The 22,652-nt window shown below is 37.1% G+C and overlaps 1 long non-coding RNA gene across 1 annotated transcript; it reads right to left on the reverse strand.

Moving 5' to 3' along the window:
* Positions 1 to 521: 521 nt before the first annotated feature.
* LOC116563376 lies at positions 522 to 21,535 on the reverse strand. Its single transcript, XR_004274374.1, has 3 exons — positions 21,426 to 21,535; positions 4,088 to 4,094; positions 522 to 559 (listed from the first exon to the last, which is right to left on the reverse strand). It is a non-coding gene; the product is annotated as an uncharacterized LOC116563376 (long non-coding RNA).
* Positions 21,536 to 22,652: the final 1,117 nt, after the last annotated feature.

Genomic DNA, 22,652 nt, shown 5'->3' on the forward strand with positions numbered 1-22,652 from the left:
AGAATAATGGCCTTCAGCTCCATCCAAATTGCTGCAAAAGATATTATTTTGTTCTTTTTATGTCAGATAGTGCTCGACTTACGACCACGGTCGGGACTGCAGACCAGTTGTAACACGATTTGGTCGTAAGTTGGGTAGGCTATATGTACAGTTGAAATGGTGCACGCGGAGATGGTAGTGCTGCCGGAAGCTGGCCCACACTGTCGTATGCCCAGCTGGGCAACGTTTATGCTGCCAGATGCGGAGCAGTCGTGGCTAGTGATTGTGGTCATAAAGTCGAATGGTCGTAAGTTGCATAGGTTGTAAGTTGATTGATACCTGTATACCAAAGATTATTTATTCCCTCATTGGTTGATAGGCACTTAGGTTGGTCCCATATTTTTGCAATTCTGAATTGTGTTGCAGTAGACATATGCATACAAGCATCTGTTTGATATAATTACTTCTTTTCCTTTGGGAAGAGACCTAGTAGTGGGATTGCTGGATCGAATGGTAGATCTACTTTTAGTTCTTTAAGAAATCTCCATACTGTTTTCCATAATGGTTGTACTAATTTACACTCTCACCAGCAGTGTAAAAGCATTCCACTTTCACCACATCCATACCAACATCTATTGTTTTTTTGACTTTTTAATAATGGCCATTCTTGCAGGAGTAAGGTGATATCTCACTGTGTAATTTGCATTTCTCTGATGATTAATGATGTTAAGCATTTTTGCTTATGTTTATTTGTACATCCTCTTTTAAGAAATAACTATTAATGTCATTTGCCCACTTTTTGATGGGATTATTTGTGCTTTTTTCTTGCTAATTTGTTTGAGAATCTGGATATTAGTTCTTTGATGGGTACATAGTTTGCAAATATTTTCTCCCATTCTGTGGGTAGTCTGTTTACTCTGCTGATTATTTCTTTTGCTGTGCAGAGGCTTTTGAGCTTAATTAGGTACCAATTAATTTACTTTTGGTTGTATTGCATTAGCTTTTGGCATCTTAGCCATAAGTTATTTGCCTAGACCAATGTCCAGAAGAGCTTTTCCCTCATTCTTTTCTAGAATCTGTGTGTAGTTTCAGGTCTTAGATTTAAGTCTCTGATCCATCCTGAGTTGATTTTTGTATAAGGTGAGAGATAGGAGCCCAATTTCATTCTTCTACATTTGGCTAGCCAGTTTTCCCAGCACTGTTAAGTAGGTCGTCCTTTCTTAGATTCAGGTTTAAGAGCAAGATTTTAACTCTTAGATTGCTTTCCAGAGCTGTAACAAATTACATGTCATATTATAAAGGAACATACTCTATGCAAAAAGATAACTTTGACTTCCCTGAAAATATTTTGTTAAATAAAAGGGCCCCAAAGTAATCAATGCCATCAACTTCAAATTCTATCTAAATGAACTATAGCAGAGACATAGAGACAATTGGGAAGATAGTTACAGCAAATATATTAAGTCTAGGGGCAATAGCACTGAGACGCTGGGAATGGCAGCAGGAGAGGTCCCAACCTTCAGGACTGCTCCAGGGTATGTCATTGGCTCTGACCAGTACATTCTAAAGTTAGCCAGAATCCATTGCTGGGCCTTGCAAACAAAAATACTGACTGTTACAACTTTCCAATCTGTCTTTAATTTCTCTGTTTTTCTTTCATCCACAAATTTCTTGATACATTCTTTCTTTTTTAATAAAAATAGTTAAGAATGGTCATTCAGGCAGGGGGCAGTGGCTCACGCCTGTAATCCCAGCACTTTGGGAGGCTGAGGCAGGAGAATCCTTGAACCTGGGAGGTGGAAGGTGGAGGGTGCAGTGAACTGAGATCATGCCATTGTGTTCTGGGCAACAGGGCAAGACTCCACCTAAGGAAAAAAAAAAGAATGGTCATTCAAGTGGTTACATAGGCCTTTGTGGGTTTTACGGATACATAACCATTATTAGCACAAGATCAACATACAAAAATCAGTAGCATTATATATACCAAAAACAGACAATCTGGAAAAGAAATAAAGAAAGCAATCCCATTTAGAATAGCTACAAAAAATTAAAATACCTAAGGAGAAATTTAACCAAGGAGGTGAAAGAGCTTTACAATGAAAACTGTAAAATATTAAGAAAAGAAGTTGAAAAAGACACAAATAGAAATGTATTCTGCATTTATAAATTAAAATAATTAATATTGTTAAAATATCCATACTACTATAAGCAATTTACAGCTTCACTGCAATTCTTATCAAACCACCAATGACACTCTTTACAGCAATAGAAAAAAAAATCCTAAACTTTGTATGAAATCACAAAAGACCATGAACAGCCAAAGGAACCTCAAGCAAAAAGAACAACACTGGGAACATTACATTACCTGACTTCAAAATACACTACAAAGCAACAGTAACTCAAATAACATGGTACTGACATGAGAACAGACACATGCACCAGTGGAACAGAATAGAGAATCCAGAAGTAAATCCACGAATTTACAGCCAGGTCAATTTTGGCAGAAGTGCCAAGAATACGCAATGGGTGAAGGACAGTCTCTTCAACAATGGTTCTAGGAAAACTGGATATCCACATGCAGAAGAATGAAACTAGACCTCTATTTCTTACTACTTACAAAAATCAACTCAAAATGGATTAAATGCTTAGTTGTGAAACCTAAAACTACCTAGAAGAAAACACGAGGGAAACACTTCATGGCATTGGTCCTGGAAAGGATTTTTTAAACATAAGAATCAAAAGCACAGGCAACAAAAGCAAAGTGGGATTACATCAAATTAAAAAGCTTCTGCATAGCAAAAGAAAGTAAAGGAAACAATCAACAGAGTGAAGAGACAACCTACAGAATGGGAGAAAATATTTGCAAGCTATGCATCTTACAGGGCGTTAATATCCAGAATATATAACGAACTTGATTCAATAGCAGCATAATAATAATTTGACTAAATAATAGGCAAAAAGACCTGAATAGACATGTCTCAAAAACATACAAATGGCCAAGAGGTGTATGAAAACAATGCTCAACATTACTAATAATGAGGAAAATTCAAATAAAAATGACAATGAGATATCATTTCACTCCAGTTAGCATCACTGTTATGAAAAAGACAAAAATAAATGCTGGTGAGGATGTAGAAAAAGGAGAACTCACACACTATTTATGGGAATTTAAATTAATAGAGCCATTATGGAAAACAATATGAAGTTTCCTCAGAAAACTAAAAACTATCCAGAAATCTTGCTGCTGGGTACATATTCAAAGGAAAGAAAATCAGTATGTTGAGGAGATATCAGCATCACCCCCATGTTTATTGCAGCACTATTCACAATAGCCAAGATATGAAATCAACCAAAGTGTTCATCAATGGAGGAATGAATGAAGAAAATATAATATATTTACATAATGGAATACTATTTTGCTCTATAAGAGAATAAAATCCTGTCATTTTGACAACATAGATATGCCCAGAGGACAGTATATTAAGTAAAACAACTCAGGCTCAGAAAGATAAACACCCCCATGATTTCACTCATATGTGGAATCCAAAAAAACATGATATCATAGAAGTAGAGAGTAGAATAGAGGTTACCAGGGGCTGGGAAAAGGACAAGGGGAGATGCAGACTTGTTGGTCAGTGAGTACAAAGTTATGGCAAAATAGGAGGAAGAATGAGTTCTAGCGTTCCATTGCACAGTAGAGTGACTATAGTTGACAATATAGTGTGTATTTCAAAAGAGCTAGAAGAGAGAATTTGAATGCTCTCACTACAAAGAAATTATAATATTTGAGGCGATGAATGTGCTAATTACTCTAATTTGATTATTATATAATGTATACATATGTCAAAATATCACACTGCCCTCCATAAATATGTACAAGTGTTATGCATCAATTAAAATATAATAAAACTGAAAAAGACATTAAAAATTAGTACATTTGCTATGAGAAGGTGTGTTTCACATCCCAAAGTGAGTTAAGAACTTTGCCAAATAATAGTTATATATTAGAAGTTTCTAAATCATATTAGCAGGAAGATTTTTTTCATACAAAGAAAGTTTATCGTACAAAAATAATTTCTTTCATAGTCAAGTTTCCTAACTCTCAAACTTCCCAGCTAAGCTTCCTTCTGAAAATGTCTGTTATTATCCCAGTTAAGGCACTATATATAGGAGCTCAAATTTTCATCAGATTGATGAAATGTCAGCTCCTTCAGAAAATGAGTTTTCAGCAATCCATCTGTTAAATGGCTAGATTTTTTTTAAAGTATGAGATTTCAAAATAAAAGATAAGAGGAAAACATTTAGATCCTTTAGCCATATTATTTTGACATAATGACATATTTACTCAATAGAAGGTCTTCACAAGTAATTATAGTTTCCATCAAGGTCATTTCTTATGCTCAACTGTGATTAGTTTGGACTTGCTGCAGTTCACATATCATTCTCTAGCTTACTTACAAAGAAAATTGTGATTGGAATTTAGAATTTTCAAAATTGTCCTTGAAACTCTTTGCCTCTCCCTAAGGGGAGAAATTTAAATCTCTTAAAAATTGATGATTCGACTAGAAGCCTAACATGAAAGCAAAGTTGGTGAAAGATCATATCAAGGTTATATAGCTAATCAGTGACAAAATCAGGATTTTAGTATAGTGTAGTTCTACTTATAGCAAAACATTGTATTCTTTTAGGTATCACCATTTTGATGTATCTTTTGAAAACAAACTGAAACACTCTGTTGTGGATATATGTAAATGTTTCAAGTGCATTCTTTTTCTACTTTAAAATGCACTCAGTAACTTTAGTTCTGTCAGTGCTCACATATCAGGCAGCTTATGTTAGTGGATTTTAAGGTTGAATTTTAAAATATTAATGTTTAAACCAATTAAAGATGCAATAATTCAACTTTTTTTTTAACACTTTTTCAGTAGGATTTGGGTTTCATAAGAGCATTCTCACACTAGCAACTGACTCTCATTGTCTTTTATTTATTGAACAAATATTATTGAGAACCAACCATTGGCCAGGAACTGTTCTGGGCACTTGGGATGCCTCAGGGAACTAAAAGAAGATCGCAATCTCTGCTTTCATGAAACTAGCATTTTTAGAAATTATGGGCAGACAATAAACAAAATGTAATTCCTTTGGAAAGTTTGAATAGAAAAGTAACATAACCTGGCTTATGTTTTAAAAAGACAACCCTAAGTGCTATGTAGAAAGCACTCTAAGGGGTAACAGGAAATGAAGGTAGAAACATGAACACTACTTAGAAACATATTGCAGTAGTCTATTGAGAGATGCTGTGGACCAGGTGATAGCAGTAAAAGTCATAGGCAGGTTAGACTCAGGAAATATTTTGAAGGTAGATCCAAGAGTATTTCCTGGCAGATAGGATAAGATGAAGAGAGTATTTAAAGATGCATCCAAGGATTTTAAGTAAACAACAGGAAGGATGAGCTGCTTTCAACAGAGATGGAAAAGAATTTGAGAAGAGCAAATGTGGGAAAAAATCTGTGTACAAAAGACTAAAAACTGTTTAAGAGCTCAGATGGGACCAATGACGTAGGCCTCCATGTATTTCATAAAAGAGGCCATATGATTTTTGGGGGGTCTCTTTGCAGTGAGCTGAAACGAGAATGATGAGTTGTGTTGAAATGCACGCGTGGGGTCTAGTAAGGAGGGTCAAAGTCCGAGGAGCTAGAAGACATTTGGCTTTCAGAGACTTTCATTCAGTACCATGGACAGCTTCAAACAAAAGCTATAGACCAGGGATATTCAATCTTGTGGCTTCCTGGGCCACACTGAAAGAAGAATTTTCTTGGGCCACACATAAAATACACTAACACTAACGACAGCTGATGAGCTTTTTAAAAGTCACAAAAAACTATCATAATGTTTTAAGAAAGTTTATGAGTTTCTGTTGGGCCACATTCAAAGCCATCCTTAGCTGCATGCAGCCTGCAGGTTGCAGGTTGGACAAGCTTGTTCTAGACTGTCAATAAACTAAATCAGAGGTTCAATAATCCTACTGTGGAAATTGTTCATTTCTTTACTCTCACATTCATCAATTCACTCATTTACTCAATTGCCCATTCGTAAGGGGAACAAAGACAAATAAATCACAGTCTTTTTGCTCAAGGAAGAGAACTATAGATAAGCAAACAAATGAAAATAAATCCTTCTTGTTTATTGATTGGACCTTATGACGTAAAACAGTTTTTTCTTCCAAAACTTTATATAACATATACTTGAGAAATACTTGAATCACCTACAAATTTCTTAATGTTTATAATTTAAATGTTACTGTTGTCTTTAAAATTTCAATTCAAACCTGTTATGAATCTGGTGAATCTCTCCTAAAGCAGACTTCTACAGCTTGAGCATCCCTAGCCCCAAAATCTAAAATTTGAAATGCTACAAACTCTGAAACATTTTGAGTGCTAGCATGATGCCAAAGTGGAAAATTTCACATTTGACCTGTGACAGTTCACAGCCAAAACGCAAAACTTCATTTTATGCACATACATTATTTTAAATATTTCAGAAAATCCTACCTTCAGCTTATATATAAGGAGTATATGAGATATAAATAATCGTATGTTTAAACTTTGGTCTCATCTCCAAGGCATCTCATTTTATATATATGTAAGTATTCTAAAAAAAAAAAATTAGAAATTTGAAACATTTCTGGTCTCAAGCATTTTGGATAAAGGATACTCAACCTACATTATGTAATTTCTTTGCCTGACTTTGCATTTGAGTTCTGTAATAATTTTCTGAGGCTGCCATAGCAAAAGACTGGAAACTGCATGGCTTAGAACAAAAAAAAAATGTGTTATACCACAGTTCTGGAGTTCAGAAGTTCAAAATCAAGGTGTTGTCTGGTTTATCCTCCTTCTGAAGGTGTAGGGAAGGATCTTTTTCAGGTCTCTCTCCTAGCTTCTAGTAGTTCCTTGGCTCATGGCCACATAGTTCTAATCTTCACATGTGAGTCTGTGCCCAAATTTCCCTCTTTTTTAAAATGTAGACACCAGTCATATAGATTAGGAGCCTACCCTACACCAGTATAACTTTATCTTAACTAATTACCTCTGCAATGAACCTATTTCAGAATAGGTCACATTCTCGGTGCTTGGGCTTAGGACTTCAACATATGAATTTTTTGGGAATACGATTCAACCTATAACAAGTTCACAATATTGTTGGTGTCAAGTGATGACCTAAATTTACAGTGTTTCTTTATTGAGGTCCACGGACTCCTGTGTCCGCAGATTTCTTCTCCATGTCCACAGGTCCCAAACTGTAAAAATATCAGTGTATAGAGACTTCCACTTTAGACACAGGCTCAGGGGGAGGGTGGATCTTAGAAGAAATTGAGCTCTTTTACTGAGCTATGATAGCTGTATTAATTGTGGCTCAGAACAAGCTCAAGGATGCCAAAATCAAATGTCACATTCATCGAGCTCTCTTCAGCTTGGGCATGGAAGATAGTATCTGGGGGTAAACTGAGGCAGTAAACAAGAATTGAGATGAGTCACTCAGGAATGTCATGTTACTGAACCCAGTCAAAAACCCAGGATACAGATGTTGGAGTGGGGTGAAACTAGATAATAAGTGGAGGTAGTGCCAGGGAGGGGAGATTTTGGGGTGATAGTTAAACCCAGGAAACACTGAATGTATTTTTCTCTACCTGAGGTTGTCTTACATGCCAAACCCTGAGCCTTTAACTACATGCATTTCTCTAATAGTTGGAGCCATGTGGAATCTCTGAGGAGTCTGTGCAAGAGCCTTGAGGGTTTTTGAGCACCCTACATACAGTTTTTTTCCAATGTGGTAGGACTTCATGGTCTCTGTTTCAGGATATCCTTACTTGGGGAAGGACATTGGGACCAGCAATGGTTCTTTTTTCACTGTTAGGAATTCATGTTAAAAAATTTTTGAACTTAACTAGAGGACAAGTGTTATGGCTCATTCCATTTTTCCTAAAGCCGTTTGAACAAAGATTTCTTTAGATGGGGTAAAAGTCCAAGGTAAGACTAAAGCATAACAGTTACAGCACTAAAGTTGTGATACAATCTTTCATTTGCAAGTGAAGATAGTAATACAAGATAAAGAAGAACAAAAGGAAAAATCCAACTCCAAGCTGTTTACAAGAAACCCAGTAAAAGCAAGTCATCACAGAGAAGATAAAGAGAATGGCTGAGTAAAGGCACTGTTCTTTATTACAGACTAACATCGTTTTCTTGTCTAATAAAGACATATTAAAGTTTAGAAAAATGTTCCTTATAAATCAATATTGGTTACATAAATACTGAATTTAGAGCAGAACAATTTATTTGCCTGCCCTTTGTTAAAGGACATTGGCTGGTCAATGTTAGCTGGTATTTACATAATCTTAGTTAAAAAAATAAAATCCTGAGCTGGAAAATAACTTATATTGCTATTTTTTAAGTTGAAAAATACGTTTTTATATTCTGTGGGGAACATTTTCTTCCTAAAAAATCCGTTTGCCATTGCTTAGAAACTACAAAAATGTTAACAAGGTCATTGGAGTATGCTAATGATGTGCTGTCTCTTGAAGAGGAACGTAATGTCACTGACCTCACGTACAAGTTTGAGTGGCTCAAACAATTACATTTTTCTGGCAATAGCACATATAACATGAGTGTTTGGGGTTTTCTTTTTGAGGGGCCCCTTCGTGGGGTTCAAGTGGAGTTCATACTCAGTCAGCTGCTCAGAGATAGACATCCACAGGTATGACTGGACTGTGTTTTGATGTAACTGATCGAAGTGAACATGTGCCTCACACATTCCAGAAGAGTGTAAACGGCAACTAAGCCTGGAGAGCCCTTACAGCCAAGGGATGGGGGCTTTTCAACTGTCAAATATTCTTCCAAGTTCTGTCCCTATGCTTTCATATTTGTGCTCTTCAAGGACACATTTTGGTCAACCACAGGTCTTCTTATAGCCATAAGTCTTTGGTCTTATTTTTTTGCCTGCACTCTTATGAAACCAGACATCCACTACAAAGGCCAGTTACTTCATCTGAAATTGGATGCACTATTTTGACCTCAGTTTCACAGTTCTCATCAGTTGATAGTACATTCAGTGAGGCCTAGGGCCATATGTACCAACCCATACCAAGGTTAGCAGTTCTCAAAGTATAATCTGTGGAACCCCCATGGAGTCCATAAAGTCAAAACTGCTTTTGTAATAATACTCAGTTTTATTTGCCTTTTTAACTGTGTTGACATTTGCACTAATGGTGCAAGAACAATGGTGGGTAAAACTGCTGATGCTTTAGCATGAGCCAAAGCAGCTGTAAAAAACTCTGCAAATCGGCACTGAGTTCTGCACCAGACACTCTCAGTAAAAACCGCATGCCCGAGTCACATAAAAATCAACTTGATGAAGAAGAAAAATTAATAAATTTATTAATTACTATCATTTGAGTGTGTCTTTTAATACTCCGTGTGATGAGATGAGCAATAAACATAAGGCGTTTCCACTGGATACTAAAATACGGTGGTAAATCTGAAGGAAATTCACATGTGGGATTGTGTGGGCTGCAAGCTGAACAAGCCATTTATTTTTACGAACACCATTTTTACTTGAGAGAATTACTGACAAACCATGGATATTTAGACTTGAGTATTTGGCAGGCACTTTCTCAAAAATGAACAGAGTAAGCCAGTCACTTCAAAAAAGGCAACAACTCAGTATTCACTGCCAATGACGAAACACGAGCTTGCAAGTGAATATCAGAATCTTGGGAAGCTTGTAAAAACCAGTGCAAACTTAAGAGTTTCCTATTGAATAAAGACTTTTCTGATGTAACTCATGGTAATATTAACTAGAGTGATTGTTTTTCATATTGTCAAATGAAAAATGTCAATATTTGGAAGATCTGTATAACTCGGTGAACCGGTATCTTGCCAAAATCTAATGCATAATGCTACGACATTGCGTTTGGTAAAAGACCTACTCAAAATGCAATGGATTTTAATGTTAGACAGTATGAAAAGCTTACTGAAATGATTTCAAATTCCACACTGGTGAACAACATAAAGATTGTCTGATTTTGCTTTAGTAGCAAAGAAGATTCACAGTTGTCTAAAGTGGTTATTAAAATACTCCTTCCTTTTCCAACTACCTGTGTGAGATTGGATTTTCTTCATACGCTTCAAACAATATATTGCAACAACTTAAATGGAGAACCAAATATGAGAATTGCTGTCCTCTGTTAGGCCAGATATTAAAGGGGCTTATAAAAATGTAAAACAATGCTACTCTTCTCTCTATTTTTTGTTTGCTTGTTTTGCAAAATCTAATTTTCTTTTATAAAAATATATTATTTGTATTTATACTTAGTGGGTTTGTTGTTATCACTGCAAATGAATTAGTAAAAGGTTTAAAATGCAGCAGCTTTATTTTCTAATATGGCAAATATTGGTAGATATAATCTATATAAATGAAGTCTTTCAGGAGTTCTTAATAATTTTTTTTTTAAAAAGACAGCACTGACCTACATAACGTATACAAACTGTATCTTTCCATATAAGATAAAGAAGAATTATAGGCTAGTGAAATAACAGACATAGAATCAAGAACATTTCAAATAAAAATAAATTTTCCCTCATTTGACTAGCTCTTTCAGCTACAATAGATTTTATATACTGAATCAGCTAAAAATCATCTAAAAATCATCTAAAATCATCTAAATATCCATGGTGTGTCAGTAATTCTCTCAAGTAAAAACTCTTAATATTGTCTTTACTTAATATTAAGTTTCTGCTTAGAATGAGCACCCAGGCATAACATGTTACTTATTAAAATACATCAAATAGCTCTATCAAAATCTGGCCAGACAACTTTGGGGCATGGCTTGAGCCAATGTTTAATGAAAAACTCACTGGCTTAGGGCCCCATTATCCATTGTGCAGCTAGAACGAACTTTAACAAACACACATCTGATCTGTGTCCTGCTCTCTATGACAAGACAATATTGGCGAGCTTTCACGGAATAGCCATGCAGTTTAGGATACAGCCCAGAATTCGCATGACTTTTAAGAAGTAAGGTATGGCATCTGCTCACTTGTTATCATTTTTTCTTTTGCATTCTATATGTATAATTTCCTTAATGTTCTATACTCTCAGAGTGAGCTTTTTAAAAATAATATATTCTGAGTCAAAACCCGATGCTTTACTATATAGACATTACTACCCTCATAATATTTATTGCATAGGAAATGCTCTCCTAAGTGTTACCCCTTTTCATTCTGACAAAAGCACAATATGTGATATTATCCTATTACAACTTACAATATAAGGGATTGAGACCCATAGGAGTTCAGTAGCATCCTCAAGTTCACTGTTATTAAGTGAAAAGGGCTGGCACTTAAGCTCCAGTCTTCTGACCTAACTTCCCTGACAGTTCACTGCGCTAATGTGGTCAGAAAAATGTCTACATATGTCTGATATCTACAGCTCTGTTACTCTTTTGGTAATCTGAAAATGTTGAGTTTTTTTTTTTTTTTGTTTTGTTTTTTCTGAGACAGAGTGTTACTCTGTCACCAGGCGCCAGGCTAGAGTGCAGTGGCACAATCTCGGCTCACTGCAACCTCTGTCTCCCAGGTTCAAGCAATTCTCCTGCCTCAGCCTCCCGAGTAACTGGGACTACAGGCACACACCACCACGCCCAGCTAATTTTTGTATTTTTAGTAGAGACGGGGTTTCACCATGTTGGCCAGGATGGTCTTGATCTCTTGACCTCGTGATCCGGCCACCTCAGCTTCCCATAGTGCTGGGATTATAGGCTTGAGCCACCGCACCCGCCGTGTTGAGATTTTTTTTAGCCAGCTCCATATGATTCATCTGACTTGAACAGTCCTATATCACCCATTAATTACATCAGAACACTATAAAGACCTTCCTGAACTCAGTGAACCATTATAAATGAAATGCAGTGTCAATTCAATGTGAATTATTACTTCCGTAGAGTAAGAACTCTAATACATGCATATGTTATAATATCTAATTTACTTGAAAATTCTGCCTAGACTATAAAAAGAAGTTATGTTTCATAGTGTTAGTTTTAATCCACAACTTGGTGATGAGTAAGTAGCATTTGAAAAACCAGAGTGGGATAAACCCTCAGGGAGAGCTTGCATTTAAACACCGAAATAAAAAGTCCACATTCTACTGTGTTGACCACAAGACTTCCAGCCACTTCCCACATATTCAGCACCAGAGGTTTACCAGCTGGCATAATGGATGCTGGGAATGACTTCAGCAGCAAATGAACGGTGTACATGAACAGTGTATAAGCACTTACACAAATTGTAGGGAATGGTGCATTTTTTTTAGCTTAAAATTCCAAACTGGGTTAGGTCAGTTTTCAAAAGTTTCTGGGTTCAGGAATTAACAGGAAATTTTGTCCCTGGATTCTGACTAGAGCATTAGCCAAATTGTACAATGGGCTGTTATCACACTTGTCTTAAATGGGCCTTTCCTGAATGGGGTTAAACCTAACTGGTTAGCATTTAAGGTTTCTTAATGTTGGTATGCATGGCAAGATTTGGTATAAAATGTTAGATACTTCTGTTTTGAAATGTGTAGAGGAAATCTATTACACTGACCCACTTCTATTAAAAGCTATGAATATTAACCCCCCAAAATCTGATCATTGTAAATGACCAAATTTACATAGTTCAGTTTTCAAATCTTCTATTATTAAGCAGTATAAGAAACTTAGAATATTGCTACTTCATAAGTAATATTGAATCAAATAATATTTAGTTGCTTGTCATTTTGCCTATTTAAAGACTACAGAAAATAAGATTGACTTTCACTTTTTACTTTATGTTCTTCTGTATTATTCAAATTACATAATTATTAATATTCTATATTACTCAAATTTTGTAATAAACATGTATTATTTTTAATTAAAAACCCTAAAATAATATAAAAAACTAAATTAATTTGATGCTAAGATTGACATAGACCTGGAACTTCTTGCTACAACTTCCTAATTTCAGATTTTGGGGCTCATTAAAATATCACTATTCTCTTAATAAATTACTATAGAAATGTTATTTACTTGAGTTCATATTTATTTTATGTGTGAATTTTTAAGAAGGGCTGAATGACCCAGTTCTTTTATAAAACTCTGGAAAGCTCAATCAGAGTCTTTTATTATCTTCCCATTCCATAAAGCTGAGTTATGGTCCTCACTGTAGAACTGCGATCAACATGCCAACAATAGTCTTGAACATAACAAAAGATTTAAAAGTTATAAAAGCTATCATGTAGTAGATTATTTTGTTTTGCTTTGTGGATTAAAAACTGGAAGTTAGGGACTGTATTTTAAAATCTTTAAAAAGTCTTCATTGCTTGGGTATAATGCTGTCTATATATACTTGATTTAATGAATGAATACATGGTTTTCATCTCACTTAATGCCTATGTGTTTGAAAATTAGTTTAAAAATTAACGACCTATACGAACATAACCTTTTTTTTTTTTTTTTTTTGAGACGGAGTTTCACTCATGTTACCCAGGCTGGAGTGCAATGGTGCGATCTCGGCTCACCGCAACCTCCGCCTCCTGGGTTCAGGCAATTCTCCTGCCTCAGCCTCAGCCTCCTGAGTAGCTGGGATTACAGGCACGCACCACCATGCCCAGCTAATTTTTTGTATTTTTAATAGAGACGGGGTTTCACCATGTTGACCAGGATGGTCTCGATCTGTTGACCTGGTGATCCACCCACCTCGGCCTCCCAAAGTGCTGGGATTACAGGCTTGAGCCACCGCGCCCGGCCAGAACATAACCTTTTTAAGAAGCCCAACTCTCTTGCCAGTTTTGGTGTAAGAATTAGAAGCGAAAGATAATGGTATATAAAGTGTACCTGCCAAGATATTTCTCAGTACCTGGGTTTATTACAATCTGGGGCAGAGAGCAAGCTACACTGTAAAAATAACTTCAGAATCAATTAACATATGGGATAAATACTACTCGCTGTGAAAGACCAGACTGTCAGAGAGCAGCCTTTTGAGCCATATCATCACAGAACAGATTCTAACTGGAGAAAATCTACATCCTTCTCACCTCTCAGAAGACAGCAAAGTAAGCAGGATAAAGTTCAAAAGCAGAATGAATGTGAGAAGCGACTGTTCATTCTACCTGCTTTCATTATTGGTAAAGGAAAGTTTCGGTTTCTAGTGTCAAAACACATTCCTTCTGCTTATCCTTTCTTTACTTCATCTACCCTGTGAATATTTAGCAGCTCAAAAGCCTGGCTTCCTGAAAACTCAACTTCCTTACCACCTGCTTACATTTGTCCTCATGTAGGCTTCCAGGCTTATATCCTTTCTAAAAGAACGGGAGGCTAAAAAATCTTTGGCTTTCCATTATCAACTTTTTTCCATTTAAAATGAAGGACTATCTCTTCTAGACTCCAAGTGAATGGAAAAACAATAGCCCTAAATATCCTCCACTGCCCCATAACTGCGTTCATAAAACAAATGTTGAGAAGGACCAATCCTTCTCAGTGTGAATGTAGATTCTGTATCGACATGTCAGGCAAATTTGAAAATGCGTATTTATGAATTATATAAGTTTTTCAGGCTAATGGTTTTATGTTTGGTTAGATTTATTGCATTAGCAGCATGTGCACTCATAGAAAACTATAAAAATGATTTTCCCAAGGAGCCATATATTTAAAATTCTACTAGTTCTGCTCCACATTTGGAATGAATCAGAGAGAGTCCTGGCAGCTTCTGGCCACACCCCCACGGGGCATTAACAATGGCTTCCAGGTTCTAATCTACAGCCTGTATCACCTTTTAGGTGAATAGGATGAGATGTAGTTTGGGAGACTTGCCAAAGAGAAAGGGATACTTCCAGCTGACTTTGCTCACAGACGGACACTTGGGATGGCTGATTGGAAGGATATAAGAAAGCCTTTCTTTGACTCCAGACATACTTCTAAGCACCCACTTAATGGCCTGAAACCCTACCATAAAATATTCATTTTTTGATGCTAGTCTTTCTTCCTTAATTGAAAGGTAAACACACTTAGGGGCAACCGCTAGTGATGGAAGGAAGTTTAGTCAAATATTCAGAATTCTTGATGTCAATCATAGGCCAACCAAGTTCTGAGGCTGTTTCTTCTAGCGGGGATGTCCTTGCAGTAGTAACAGGTGTTGGGGAATCCAGACACAAGCACTACGCCACGGCTCAAGTGGACATGTGGCTTTGAGGCGGTCTGATTTAGCCACAGCAATGATAGTGGCTCATGTGTTGAAACCAGGTTATGAAATCAGAACAAAAAGCTACCTCTTAGTTGCATAAGCTACAGAAACAAACATTTGGAGCAGGGTTGCTGCTACGCCCAAAGTAGAAATGTGCCTACAATGGGAATGAAGTTGCCTAGTTCCATTGAGTGAGGAAGCAGAGCAGAGCAGAAAGCAGAGGTTATCACTGCAAAATGTTTACGTAGCATATAGAGCACAATGTACCTTTAGTAGCTCACATACAGAATTTTACATAAAAACATGAAGTTATTAATGTCAGAAATTTGCTTAAAAAGAATGTTCTGATAATTTGACAACCTAACAATATTCTTCATTTTTTCAGTAGTAGTAACTATTGCAATGATTTTGTCTTATTTTAATACTCAAATGAATTTTGTCAGGATAATTTGGATGAGCTAGTAATTATTGTGTATTTTCTTTCAATTCTTTTCTGTTAATGTAGTTTCCTAAAGCTTGGAAAATACTGCATTGACTTCAATGGTCTAAATTGCACATGTAGTATAACCCTAATCTTAAGTTAGGCTTTTCTTCCAGGGACATTCATAATCTTGATTTAAAGAATAGGTCAACTGTGCCTGTAATTGTAGGTGATATGGTTTGGCTGTGTCCCCACCCAAATCTCATCTTGAACCATAGTTTTCATAATGCCCATGTGTCGTGGGAGCGTTTGAATCATGGGGAAGTAATTGGATCATGGGAGCAGTTACCTCTATGCTGTTCTCATAATAGTGAATGAGTTCTCATGAGATCTGATGGTTTTATAAGGGGCTTTCCCCGCTTTGTCCTGCACTTCTCCTTGCTGCTGCCATCTGAAGAAGGACATGCCTACTTCCCCTTCTACCGTGATTGTAAGTTTCCTGAGGCCTTCTCAGCCATGATGAATTGTGAGTCAACTAAATCTCTTTCCTTTATAAATTACCCTGTCTCAAGAATGTCTTTATTAGCAGCATGAGAATGGACTAACACAATAGGCTAGTGCAATATGTTGCTTGACCCCTTTCTCATTACCTCTGATTATTTAAAGTTGCAAAGTAGTGTTTTATATCAGCCAAAATTAGCTCATTTTGATGCTAAAAGTGCCATCAAATTATTCTCATCCTTCTCACTTAGCTAGTGGTTTGTAGGCTGCAATTAGGAGACTTCACACTCAATTAGGAAGCTGAGAAAAAAAGGTTTTAAACAAGGAGTTGGGGTTACAATGGCTGCCTTGAAAACAAAGCTTGGCTGTCCATTCCTGCATGGGAGAAAGAGCTCACAGAACTAAGCATCACGAGGTCTGACAAAAGGTGTTTGTTAGGTTGTCTGTGTTTTCTTCACCATGGCAGCTTGCTTCCTTCTCTGAAGTCCCTGATCTCCTATTAGTGGTGTCTGAGGTGGTGGGTGAGGGCTCAGATGGGGGGCAAGAGAGCTCTTTCTTCTTCCTTGTCTGAAAGACAGTTAGGGATGCACAAATTCGGAACAAAATCTTGTTGATGTCATAAGGCTGTTCTGCTTTCTTGCTAAAACTTGGTTAAACAAACATGGTTTCTGCCTGCACTATACTCTGTCCACCCACAGTGGTATGTCTGTCCTACCTTTATCAGTTGAGTAAGGCTTAATCAGTAGGGTCGGGATGAAGGACTTTCCCTATAATTAGAGCTCAAACTCTTGCATCTTCTTCTGTAACTTCTAGCAGGGTCTCTACACCTCTGTTTTCTAATTTTGAAAAAAGGCAACAGTAATATGAACAACAATGTTTACATCAGTCTGGCTTTGGAGATAAATTATTTTGCATAAAACACCTAAATCGAACTAAGGGCTACTCATCTCTTACTCCAACAAAATCACCTTTCTCTGACACACATTTCTAAACAGGTAATTGATGTAAGTCATGTGCTATAAAATAACTTTCATTCTATGAAACATGCAACATTTTCAGGTGGGGATTAGTATTGAAGTTTACCGAGATATAATTCATCAGGGATGACTAGACTACTGGCCCACAATTCTTGTTCTATTGTGCCACCTTTCATGTTGAATAAGCACCCTTCCTGGGAAAAGGGTATTTCATTACCTAAGAAGAAAAAAGAACTGCTGAAAAGGAGCAGGGAGAGTAAGGGAGCTGGAGACTGCAGGCTGGTATGCGTCCACTGGCAAGAAAGTCAAGAAATAGTGACCAGAGAAATGTATGTGCTGCATGTCTGTTGTTTTTATTATTCAGATTTCAGATGATCACAAATATTCCTTTTAAAACAAGAATATATCACAATATTATTTTGGAAATAGCAAAAGATGTATTTAGAGAAGTGGTACCCTTCGCTGTAGTGAATCTTTATGGATGAAAGACGTAAAATCATAGAGGAAGGGTGATCATCCAGAAAAGGGAAGCAATAGAATTTACCATGGGATCCCAGAATGGAGAAACTTCAGGAGGCAGCCCAAAGCCAGGAATGAGTCATCGGTAAGCCTCTGACACATATTCAAGCCTTTTTTGTCCACACAGCCTTGCTTAGGGCACAGCAGACATAATGTGAACAGGCAGAAGACGGAGTCTTCCAACACAGACTTAAGTCCTGACATTTACCGTGTTGTTAACTAAACACTTTGAACCTAGGTCTCCAGACTTTAAATAACAATGTAGTACCTACTTCACATTTTCTTTTTTGCTGTTGTTTTTTCTGTAAAGAATAAGAGACATAATGAGAAAAGGCATTCTGTAAAGCAGACTATCATCACAAACGTTAAAGAGTTAACACTTAGAAAGTACTTTAGTAATTTTGTAAAAGGGGTTGGAGATGAGGGGAGAGGACAGTGGACAAACCCACCTGTGTCTACTGATGATTGCTTTATTGCCAAACGCCAGAAGCGTCTTCAGAGTGTGAGTCCATCAGCCTAAAGTTCCCTTCTTTATATCATGTTTGCTGATATTCTATACTAGGAACATTTTCTCAATTTAAACTAGCAGAACATGTTCAACATACTTTCTGTGAATTCTATTCATGGGTTTTTATTTCCATAAATTTTAAGTGAATGTCATCATTCGATTGTCTGCCAGGTTACTTCAAAAGCGATTGTCCTATTAAGCAAAAATTTCTTCTTTTCTCTTTCTACATTCCCTCCTGTTACTGCAAGGCATTTTCTATATGGCTTGGACATGTGGGAGATGTGCCTGGAGATAAAAACTGTCACAGACTTCTTAGTTTATATTTTCATTTCTCTCGCTATGCATCGGAGTGATTGTGAAGAACAATTTTCTGGCAGCCACACTGGGTGTTTTTCACTGAGACACCATGACAACTAAATGCACCACTAGTTTCTCTGTCTGACTGGAAGACACGTGATCACTTCCTGTCACATCAGCGAAGATGTAGAACGGGAAGAAACTGGAAACAAAACAGAACTTTAAGCCCAGCGGCAGGATGTTCAGGTTTCTCCAAATGCTCAATTCAAGACCCAGGAAGCCTTGCTGCTCACTTGCAGGAAAAAACACCTTGATGGTCCTCACTGCTAATTACCTGACAAAGAACTTGGTGCTGAATGGCGTAGCTGAATGCCAGTTACCAGTGGGAGATGTCGAGGAGGCCGACTGGATCAATGCAGCATAAATAACTCAACCCAGAATTTAAAACTGAGACTTGGCAGCATTTGTGGTCATCCTTGGAAACTTAGAAACACTAGACATCTGCTTTTCAGAAAAATCAGACATATAGACAAAATTTTGTTTTACGGTTTTAGAGATACACAGGTCCCAAGTTCATTACTCTTAATTTAGAAAAATTAACTTGTGGCATAATTTATACTGCATGACGGCTACTTGCATGATAAGAATAAGGAGTGGTTTGGATGTACCAATTTTTTAACCTGATTTTTAAAATTGAGTTTCAAAACAGTGCATACTTCAAACAGTTCTAAAATACCCATCATTTATTTAGTTAACCTATCCAACTGTTCTTTGCATGTCTGCCGTTCTAGGCAAAGGTACAACAGAAATGATTAACACATGATCTCTGCTTGGCCCAGGAAAGAAGACCCTGGAACTGAAGGATGAGGGAATCTCCAGGGCAGAGATGTGTGAAGTACAGAGAAGATCACATTGCTGTTACCAGACAGATCAAGCCGTGAACCATGTCTGCCTCTCACTTGGAACGACTTGCTCCTCCTGTTATTCCCCATGCAGTTTGCTCATATGATTGAAAAGCTCAATCTGTTTGAACATAGCTTAATAAGAGTTGTGGGTTTTCAAATTCCACATAGTCTAGCACGGGACTCTGATGTTGAAAGGAACAATATATGCTGGTAGAATGAATAAGTAATGGAATGAGGCAACATAAGACCAACCTCTAATTCTGCGCAGAAGTTATTTAAGGGCAGCGTTGAGGTGACCAGTAATTTTAGTAAGAAAGAGTCCCTGCAAAACTCTCCCTTTAGGGAAAAGCAACAAAGTATTCAGTTCTAGGCCAGAGTCTCTTTGAGAGCACACGGGCCATGGTCTCAAAGAAGCGGTATAGATCTTGATGATAGGTAGCCCGTAAGTGCTCTGAGGACAGAATCTGTGCCCAATGGCTGTTCATTGTAGGGGCCACTCTATGCAGGCTGTACTGAATTTGGATCGTGATAGAGAGTGGTCCAGTTTTCCTCGGCAGAACTCTCACACAGTGCAACCCTTAACAAAAAAAGAAAAATGAACTTCATGGGGAAATTCAAATAAAGCCAAAGAAGTGACATAAAACAATGACACCAAGGAGCCATGCTTTAGCAGAACACACTCTTTAAAAACAGGAAAACCAAAAGTAATTATTATGGAAAACTTCAAACATAAAAAAGTAGAAAGACTAGTGTAATGAACTCTTAGGAGCCCTGATAGCTATTGGTCCACTTACGGCCAATATATATGTTTTTTTCTTTTGGAGACAGAGTTTTGCTCTTGTTGCCCAGACTGGAGTGCAATGGCACGATCTCCACTCACCATAACCCCTGCCTCTCGGGTTCAAGCGATTCTTCTGCCTCAAGCCTCCTGAGTAACTGGATTACAGGCACATGCCACCATGCCCAGCTAATTTTGTATTTTTAGTAGAGATGGGTTTCTCCATGTTGGTTAGGCTGGTATTTAACTCCTGACCTCAGGTGATCCGCCCACCTCGGCCTCCCAAAGTGCTGGAATTACAGGGGTGATCCACCGCGCCCAGCCACGGCCAATATTGTTTTATGTATAACCCCTCCCCACCAATTAACATATCTTTAAAATAATTTTTTATCGATATATAATAATTGTACATATTTTGAGGATACATTCGATATTTTGATACCTGTACACAGTGTGTGTAATGATCGAATCAGAGTGATTAAGATAGCCATCACTTCAAACATTTATTTTTCCTTCACGTTGGGAACATTACAATTCTTCTCTTTTAGCTATTTTGAAATACACAATACATTATTATTAACAATCATTTCCGCACCGTACTATCTAGTAGTAAACATCCGTGCTATCTAGCTGTGAGTTTTGTTGTTGTTGTTATTGTTTTGTTTTTGTAGAGACAGGGTCTCACTATGTTGCTCAGGCTGGTCGTGAGCTCCTGGCCTCAAGTGGTCCTCCCATGTCTACCTCCCAGAGTATTGAGATTACAGGCGTGAGCCACTACGCCTGGCCCCAACTGTATTTTTGTACCTCGTAACCAGCTTCTCATCACTACCCCTCTCATATTCACCCTGTGGTAACCACCATTCTACTCTCTACCTCTGTGAGATCCACTTCTTTTTAGCTCCCACGAATGAGTGGGAACATGTGATATTTGTCTTTCTGTTCCTGGCTTATTTCAGTAAACACAATGACTCTAGTTCCATTCATATTGCTACAAATAGCAAGTTTTATTCTTTTAATAGTTGAATAATATTCCATTGTGTATATGGGATGTACCACATTTTCTTTATCCATTCATCTTTTGATGGACATTTAGCTTGACTCCATATCTTGGCTATTGTGAACAGTGCTGTAATAAAGATAGGAGGGCGGATATCTCTTTCATATACTGATGTCCTGCCTTTTGAATATATAAATAGCAGTGGGATTACTGAGTCAATGGCAATTCTGTTTTTAGTTTTTTCAAGAAATTCCATACCATTTTCCATAATGGCTATATCAATTTATATTTCTACCAATAGTGTATAAGAGCTCACCTTTTTCTGTATCCTCACCAACATGTGTTATTTTTTGTCTTTTTGATAATGACCATTCTAACTGAAGTGAGATAACATCTCATTGTGGTTTTGATTTGCATTGCCCTGATGCTTCATGATGTTAAACATATTTTTACGTACTTGGCCATTTGTACATCTTCTTTTGAGAAATGTGTATTCAAGTCTTTTGCCAGTTTTAAAATTTGATTATTATGATTATTATTTTGCAATGGAGGTTTGAGTTCCTTTTATACTCTGGTTCTTAATTCCTGGTTGGATTAATGGTTGGCAAATTGTTTCTCCCATTCTTAGGTTGTTTGTTTGTTTGCTTGCTTGTTTGTTTCAGACAAGTTCTCACTCTGTTGCCCAGGCTGGGGTGCAGTGATGCAATCACAGGACACTGACGTCTTAACCTCCCCAGGCTCAACTCATTCTCCCACCACAGCATCCTGAGTACCTGAGACTACAGGATTGCACCACTGTGCCTGGCTAAATTTGTATTTATTTTTTTGGGGAGATGAGGTTTTGCCATGTTGCTTAGGCTGGTCTAGAACTCCTGGGTTCAAGCAATCTACCTGTCTTGGTTTCCCAAAGTGCTGGGATTACAGGTGTGAGCCACCACACTGACCTTCTTAATTTTGTTGATTGTTTCTTTTGCTATGCAGAAGATTTTTAACTTAATGTAATTCCGTTTGTCTATTTTTGCTGTTGTTGTTGTGCTTTTGAAGTCTTATCCATAAAATCTTTGCCCAGACCAGTGTCCTGAAAAATTTTCCCTATGTTTTCTCCTAGTTTCATTATTTCTGGACTCACATTTAAGTTTTTTATTCATTTTGACTTGATTTTTGTATATGGTGAAAGATGAGGGCTAGTTTCATTCTTCTACATATGGATAGCCAGTTTCCTCACACCATTTATTAAAGAGATCATCCTTTCCCCATTCTGTATTCTTGGCACCTTTGTTGAAAATTAGTTAGCTGTAAGTGTTTATATTTATTCCTGGGCTTTCTATTCTGTCCCATTGGTTTATATGTTTGTTTTTATGCGAGTACCATGCTGTTTTGGTTACCATAGCTTTATAGCATAATTTGAACTCAGGTTGTATGATGCCTCCCGCTTTTTTCTTTTTGCTTAGGATTATTTTAGTGACTTAATGTCTTTTATGGTTCCACACAAATTTTAGGACTTTTTGTTGTTGTTATTTCT

This window comes from Sapajus apella, unplaced genomic scaffold, assembly GCF_009761245.1.
Source record: "Sapajus apella isolate SASKATOON/1434 unplaced genomic scaffold, GSC_monkey_1.0 scaffold35, whole genome shotgun sequence".
Lineage (NCBI taxonomy): Eukaryota > Metazoa > Chordata > Mammalia > Primates > Cebidae > Sapajus > Sapajus apella.